Source organism: Lycium barbarum, chromosome 1 (genome assembly GCF_019175385.1).
Source record: "Lycium barbarum isolate Lr01 chromosome 1, ASM1917538v2, whole genome shotgun sequence".
Lineage (NCBI taxonomy): Eukaryota > Viridiplantae > Streptophyta > Magnoliopsida > Solanales > Solanaceae > Lycium > Lycium barbarum.
In genome coordinates this window covers 149,504,134-149,512,682 of record NC_083337.1, presented here as the reverse complement: position 1 = coordinate 149,512,682, position 8,549 = coordinate 149,504,134, and positions in this window count along the sequence as shown.

The window sequence follows — 8,549 nt, the reverse complement described above, 5'->3', positions numbered from 1 at the left end:
GAATTTGCCACTTTTTTTTTCTCAGGGTGTGTAGAGTCTTGGTGGATTTCGATTCAGAGAGGTAGACAAGAAGAGTTACCACCTATTACTTGGTCAGAATTTTTAGCACTATTTAAGGATAGGTTTATTCCATTAAGCAAGCAAAATGACATAAGACGTCAGTTCAATAATCTGTGGCAGGGAACTATGACCATTACAGAGTATGAGGCCAAGTTTACAGATTTATCCAAGTATGTGCCTTCTTTGGTTGAGGATCCCCGAGAGAAGGTGAGACGATTCGTGGATGGACTTGATCATCGCTATCGTGGTCCTGTAGTACGAGATGTGCGATGTGGTACCTATTCAGATGTAGTTGACACTGCTCTCCATTACGAGTCCTATCTAGAAATGGACAAAATTGAGCATGAAAGAAAAAAGCCACGTAACATAGTTGGGTTTAGTAGAGCTCCATCCGGGGGCAAGAGTAGTTTTTATCGTGGGAAGTCCAGACCTACTCAGTCAGAATCAGTGGTGCAGTCTTCTAGTGGTTATTCAGCTAGATAGGGCCAGCAGCAGATGAAGAGGAAGGGTAGTAGCTCATATCAGTCAGGTTATCATCTGAGGTGTTCTAACTGTGGTAGAAATCACAATGGTCGTTGTTTTACTTGTGGTGAAAAGGGGCATATTGCTAAATACTGTCCTAAAGGAAATTCTGGTGCTAGTCGACTACTACACAGCCGCAGGGAACTACTACAGCTACACAGGGTCAGATTCAGCCAGCTAGGACCGCTCCACAGGGTGCTCATGGACAAGGTCGACAGGGTGCACAGGTTGCTCAGGGAGCAGGTGGACCGCCGAGATTCTTTGCTATGGCCAGACAGGATGTCGAGGCATCTAATATAGTAGTCACAGGTATTATTACTATCGGTTCTTATGGTGCATATGCTCTTATTGATCCTGGTTCTACATATTCATATGTATCTCCTTCTTTTACTATATTCTTAGAACGGGGAGTTGAGTCTATTAATGTGCCATATGTGGTAGAAACCCCAGTGGGGGAAAGTATATTATTGGATAGAGTTTATAGAGATTGTGTGATATCTGTTCAGGGCAGGGATACCGTAGTTGATCTATGTGTGTTACCGATGTCCGCTTTCGATGTGATTATGGGCATGGATTGGTTGGCATCATGTTATGCATTGGTTGATTGCTATGCTAAGCTTATACGTTTTATATTTCTCGGAGAACCTTTAGAGTGGAAAGGCATGACTCTTGTGACTCAAGGAAAAATATTATCTTATGTAAAGGCACGCCGAATGATTAACCATCGGTGTTTGGGTTTTATTGCTGCCATTTATGATACTCGAGCGGAGAATGTTACTATTGATAGTGTTCCTGTTGTTCGCGAATTTGCGGATGTGTTTCCCAAAGATTTACCCGGCCTACCCCCGATGAGAGAAATCAAGTTCAGTATTGATTTAGTTGCAGGGACTCAACCTATCTTTATTCCTCCATATCGTATGGCTCCAGCTGAGTTGAGAGAACTGAAGGTTCAACTCCAAGAGCTACTTGATGAGGGGTTCATTAGGCCTAGTGTATCGCTTTGGGGTGCACCTGTGTTATTTATGAAAAAGAAAGATGGCACGATGAGAATATGCATTGACTACAGGCAACCGAACAAGGTGACGATCAAGAATAAGTATCCATTGCCTCGTATTGATGATTTGTTTGATCAGCTGCAAGGTGCTACTCATTTTTCCAAAATTGACTTGAGATCAGGTTATCATCAGCTGAGAATTAAGACCGGAGATATCTTTAAGACAGCTTTTCGGACCGGATATGGGCATTTCGAATTTTTGGTGATGTCCTTCGGGTTGACTAATGGACCTGCAACATTTATGGACCTCATGAACAGGGTATTCAATCCATACTGAGAGCATTTTGTGATTGTGTTCATTGATGATATTTTGGTCTACTCTCGAGGTGAGACTGAACATGGACAACACTTGAGAATTGTGCTACAGACGCTTAAAGAACGAGAGCTTTATGCCAAGCTCTCAAAATGTGAATTCTGGTTGGGCACCGTATCCTTTCTAGGACACGTGGTGTCCCGAGATAGGATTCAAGTTGATCTAAAGAAAATTGAAGCAGTTCGAGATTGGCCTCAACCCACTACTCCCACAGAAATACGCAGCTTCATGGGACTAGCTGGATATTACAGAAGGTTTGTGGAGGGTTTCTCAAAGATAGCCGCTCCATTGACACATTTAACTCAAAAAGGTGTGGTATTCCAGTGGTCAGATGAATGTTCAGAAAGTTTTCAGAAGTTAAAGATTGCATTGACTACGGCTCTGATTTTGACCTTACCTACTGATGAGGATGGTTTCACCATTTATTGTGATGCATCTCGAATCAGGTTAGGTTGTGTCTTGATGCAGAATGGCAAGGTGATAGCTTATGCGTCTCGACAACTAAAGAAACATGAGAAGAATTATCCGACTCATGACTTAGAATTGGCTGCAATTGTATTTGCACTCAAGATCTGGCGTCACTATCTTTATGGTGAGCAGTGTGAAATTTATACTGCTCACAAGAGTCTGCAATGCATATTCAAGCAAAAAGATCTGAATTTGAGACAACGACGGTGGTTAGAGTAACTTAAAGATTATGATCTTACTATTTTGTATCATCCTGGTAAGGCGAATGTGGTGGCAGACGCCTTGAGTAGAAAGTCTATAGGCAGCTTGGCCTGATTTATTGCTAAAGAATGACCTATGGCTTAGGATATTCAGGCATTAGCCAACCGCGGAGTTCGAATTGATCATACAGTGCAAGGCAGGTTACTTGCAAGTATGGTGGCACAATCGTCCTTAGTGGGACACGTCAAGGCTTGCCAATATGAAGATCCCTGTTTGCTAGACTATGAGATCGAGTGCAAAATAGGGGCGCTAAATCATTCTCTATTGATGGCGAAGCGTGTTACGTTGTCATGGTAGACTGTGTATTCCTATGGTGGGTGATGTGAAGCAACTAATTCTTGAAGAGGTTCATAGCTCGCGATACTCCATCCACCCAGGTGCTACGAAGATGTACCAAGACTTGGGTGGATTATATTGGTGGAAAGGTATGAAGGCTAATATTTTGAAACACGTGACTAGTTACTTAAATTGTCAGCAGGTTAAATATGAACATCAAAAACCCGGTGGAGTAATCTAAAACTTAATTATCCCAGAGTGGAAGTGGGAAAGGATTATGATGGATTTCGTAGTTGGTTTGCCGAATACTTTCAAGAAACATGACTCAGCCTGGGTGATTGTGGATAGACTCACAAAATTCGCTCATTTTATACCGATTCGGGTTACTTATACCGCAGAGCAGTTAGCGAGTATTTACCACCGTGAGATAGTTCGACTTCATGGTGTGCCCATTTCTATAATATCTGATCGAGGTGCACAATATACTGCTGAGTTTTGGAAGTCTTTTCAGAAGTCGTTGGGTTCACAGGTCGAGTTGAGTACAGCTTTTCATCCACAAACTGATGGACAGTCTGAGCGAGTTATTCACATTTTGGAGGACATGCTTAGAGTTTGCGCGATTGATTTTGGTGGTCATTGGGACGATCATTTTCCTTTGGCAGAATTTGCTTATAATAACAGCTATCAATCGAGTATACAGATGGCGCCGTTTGAGGCTCTATATGGTCGCATGTGTCATTCACCAGTCGTATGGTTCGAACCGGGCGAAGCATAACTATTAGGTCCAGATTTGGTTCAGCAAGCCTTCGAGAAAGTAGCGATGATGCGAGACCGACTTAAGACAGCACAAAGCAGACAAAAGTCCTATGCTATAAGAAAGTTCGTGATGTGGAGTTCGTGAAGGGTGAAAAAGTCTTCTTAAAAAGTTTCACCTATGAAAGGAGTTATGAGATTTGGTCGGAAGGGTAAGCTAACCCTAGGTATATCGGTCCATATGAGATTTTGGATCGAATTGGGTTGGTGGCATATAGACTTGCTTTACCTCCAAGATTGTCTGTTGTTCATCCTGTATTTCACGTGTCTATGCTAAGACGATATGTCGGTGATGATAGCCATAATATTCAGCCAGAGGATGTGGAGCTCGATGAGAATTTGACTTATGAGGAGGGTCCAATATCTATTCTTGATGGGCAAGTGCGACAATTGAGGTCGAAGAAGGTAGCTTCAGTCAAAGTGTTATGGCGTAATCGCCCAACCGAGGAGGCTACTTGGGAGTCCGAGGAAGACATACGAGATAAATATCCTCATTTATTTGACGCGACAGGTATGATCTAGATCTGTTTAAGGACGAACGTTATTTTAAGTGGTGGAGAATGTAATAACCCAATTTTTTAAATAAGGGTTTATTTGGTAATTTTAGCTAAAAGTAATTAAAAAAGAAAAGAAATTCGAAATTAGAATTAAAAAGAAATTTGAAAAGAAGGAATTTAGTGGGCTAAGCCCAAAAAGGAAAAAAAAATATTAAAGACTTCAAAAGTTAAACCATCAGACGTGAAGGATTAATTGTACAAAGCTGAAAGGAAAATAAAAGAGAGCAAGCAACAGGGGGAGAAAAACCAATGGAAAAAAAGGAAAAGAAAGGGAGAAAAATAAAGGAAAAGAAGAGATAAAAATAAGAACTTTCATCCCAAATCATCAAGGTAATGACTCTAATATTTTATTTAAGTTTATTACATAATTATGGGTGAATCTTTATGGTGAAAATATGGGGATATTTTGAGGAATTGAGAAAGTTTAGCTCTAGGGTTCTTCAATCAAAATCATTGATTTGAAAGGGCAAATAGTGTCGGATTTTAGACTTCTATATATCGTTGGAATCCTCTCGTTAAGGCCTTCCCGAAAACATATGTCTTGTCGGGTTTTGAACACATTGACCAAAGGGCATTTGCGTCCTTTAAAATTTAACTTTAATCGTTTAAGCCTCTAAAAATATAGAAGTGGTTTACCCTAAGAGTTTTGACCATTCTAAATCCGTTTTTGTGTAGTTTGAGGCAATCCGGAGACTCGAGAACGCAGTTTTGATTTATTGGGAAGTGTGCTTGAATTGTGAATTTGAGGTAAGTGAGACTTTAAGCTTTGGGTACTTGCTTTTCAAAACCCGTTTTAAAAATATGTTTTGTCTGCCTGGTCCATGTGTTGGGGCGAGTGTGTGCTTGGCAGAATCGGTGGTCCCTAAGGCCAGCCGTATATACTTTATTTTCAAATAATCTAAAACTCTCTTTATAAATTGTTTTGTGATGTACAGCTGTGAGCCATGATATTGGGGCATTGTGTATGCTTCCCTTAGCATTGTGTATGCTTCTTGATGATATTGGGGCATTGTGTATGCTTCCCTTAGCATTGTGTATGCTTCCCGACATATTTGGCATATTGTGTATGTTGCCATGGATTCATGGTGTTGATTAATTATTTAACTGCCGTTTATGACAGGTCCTTAGTGTAAATTGTGTTGAGATATATAATATACTTGATAAATGGTGGTTTGAGCCTTGGTTTCTATTATATAGTGATATATTCATGTGCGTAATATTTTGTGCTTGTTGTGTGTTTGTATGTTCTAACACTTGTTTCAGGGGGTATTTAAAGTGGCGGGTCGAGGATCTTACTGGGTTATATTTATGTATAACTCACTCCTTACCTGCATGTCCATGCAAATACTATCGTTGAGAACGAAGCTGGTGGTTGAAGATTTCGTGAGTGGATTTTCTTGCTGAGGTGAGCCACCGCATTGTTCGTGGAGGCAGCCATTTCAGCTTTATTTAGTTTATTTCTAGTTATTCCTTTTATTTTGGGTTTACATGCTCGACATTCAAACTCATGTTACTCTGTTAGATGCTCCATGGTCTTAGCGTGGGATGTGGATTAGAGATTCTTTTTATCTTAGCGTTGGTAGGTTTTCATAAATCGATTATGGATTTGGTTGGCGACTATTTCATATTTTTATCATTAATAGCGTTGTTGGACCTGCACTTATTTTCTTTTAGTGCTTTTGTAAATGATTAAGGGTATGATATCTGGTTTACCTGGCGGGTGGTGTTTGCTGGGTGCCAATCACGTCTAGCGGGTATTTTGGGACGTGATAAGAACTGTGAGCCGTAAGCCCGTAACAGGTTGTCAACATAAACTTAAACCTATTAAATGCACTCATAAGCATCAACTCAATAAAAAACTCAAGAATTGCGAAAACTATTAATACCTGCGCATTGTCCTTGATATTTCGTCATGTATCTCAGATTTTAACTTTTCGGATTCTTCTTCGCCCTCATAGTTTGAGCTTTCCGGCTAGTTTTATTAATGAAATGAGAATAAGAAAGCATGTTTTCTAGCTTTATAATGATGATAAATATGCTGCAAGACCATATGAATCTTCTTCTTTTTAAAAAAAAAAAAAAAAATTACAGGAAGCTTACCTTCTTGTTGTTGTAAGCATTCATGAGCTTTTCATACTCGGCCTTCCTTTTTGCAGCTTTGGCTTCATATGCTGGTTATTTCTCTCAACAGGTAGAACCAGTCTTATAAGTGAACTCAGTACATCAAACATGTAGATGTTGTCCCATAAAAAAGAATGTCATGAACCCATTCTTATTCAGAAAAATAAATGCCTATATTTCCAACCGCCAAGTAAATTTATTCACCAATGCTAATTGACTCTTCTTCAATGAGAGTACTGAAAGAAGTTTGCAACTGGCTAACTGGTATAACTGTTATGACATGTATGAAGTGATCATGGGACCAAATTGGCAGGTTGAATCACTAATTTTAGGAAATGCATTGAATTACATACAGCTGCGCTCATAAATTTCCGTTTTTCTTCTCCAGCTTTGTCAACCTTTATTTATAATGACAAACCAAAAAGCAATCAATTGCTAAGCCATCAAAAGCTTACAGCTGATATAACCTTCAATAGGGATTTTCCTATTTAAATGTCTTCCATTCGTCACTCCAGTTGGAAGAAAACATGTTTAGCAGAATTGTTTTTCCTACACATTCATGCACAATGACAGAGTAGGATGGATTTTAGCAGAAATTTTACCTACATTAGGATTTCATAACAAGTTTGGACCTTACAAGAGCATGGTACATTAAATGGATGCGATACTAACCTCTGGATATGCCCTTTGATCACAATCAATCACTTACTTCCTATAGAGAAAGACAAAAAGGTTACCGATTATAAGTCAGTTTATCAAATTCAACAGACTCAATTAATACATTGGAATTTGCTCCGCAATAATAGGTTCATCAATTCTTTTAGCATTCACCATGACGATAGCACTCGAAATTCCTCTCTAATCCTTCATTACTGAAGGCATCGATTGGCTATACCAGCAATAACCTCTCAAAGTTGGTGAACTCCATTCTTCCGTGCATTTACATAAGCTAACTTAATTTTTGCTGGTTGCTATTTTTCCTGACTATGGGGTAATCTATAGTTATTTTAATACTTTATATACAACTTGAATACGATATAATCTGCAGGACTAATGCCTTCTTCAGAAAAGAGCAAGCATCCCTGCTCAGCCAAACCAGATGCTGAGATGAAACTTTGAGACACGAAATGTATAGATTGGTATCCGCCGGGAAAAAAAAAGGCACCATTACTACAACAACAAACAAAAAGGCAAGTATAAAAAAGTAGTATGAGTTGAGGCTGCTTCCCTTCATGGCGCTTTTCAATGTGCAGTTGAACTTCAAGAGAACCTTTTCTTCGACATAACATTCTATGTTTATGTTTTCCAGTTCACATACTCAGCTATGTGAGACATCTAAATTACGGCATACCGTCCTATGTGACTTGAAATTAGACCTCCTAAGTGTAGGCAGTAGTAGCTGCGGTTTTAAGATACTCTTCCTGAGAAGAACAGGAAACTGGTTTACTTCCACAAAGAGTAGTTTCCAGCATAGCTTTATTCTAGACTGTTATTTATTTGTGAGTTAACAGAGTTAACGCTTTAACCTACTATAATTCTACTTACAGTTGAAAGAAGAGAATGGAAGATAAGTGATTGTCATGGTGAGTGGAAAGACCAATTATAGCTCTTGAGAGTAGCAGACAGCTCGATTAAACCAATGGTAAGACGAACAATTTGAATAGCATAATCCAAAAAGCCATGTAGAAATTGAAGATCTCCTTTTTTTTTTTTTTGGGCGGGGGGAGGGGCGGGGGGGGGGGGGGGGGGGCGGACAAAGTGATCTGAAGCAAAAATAATTATAACTTAACACCATAATTTAATTCATTCTTTTTATTTTATTCACATATCCTAAGTAGGGGTGTACAAAGTAAACTGACAAACCGCACTAAACCGATAAACCGAGAAAAAAACCCGACTAGTGGTTTAGTTTAACTTGGTTTGGTGTTGAGAAAAAAAACCCGATCATAATTGGTTTGGTTTGGTTTTAATTAAAAAAAGTCAAACCGAACCAAACCAACCCGACATTACATGTATTCAATTTTTAAAATATTTTATACATAAAAATATTTATTTGTAATGGAATTTATAGAGATTTCTTTTATTTTTTCGTAGTTTTTTTTAT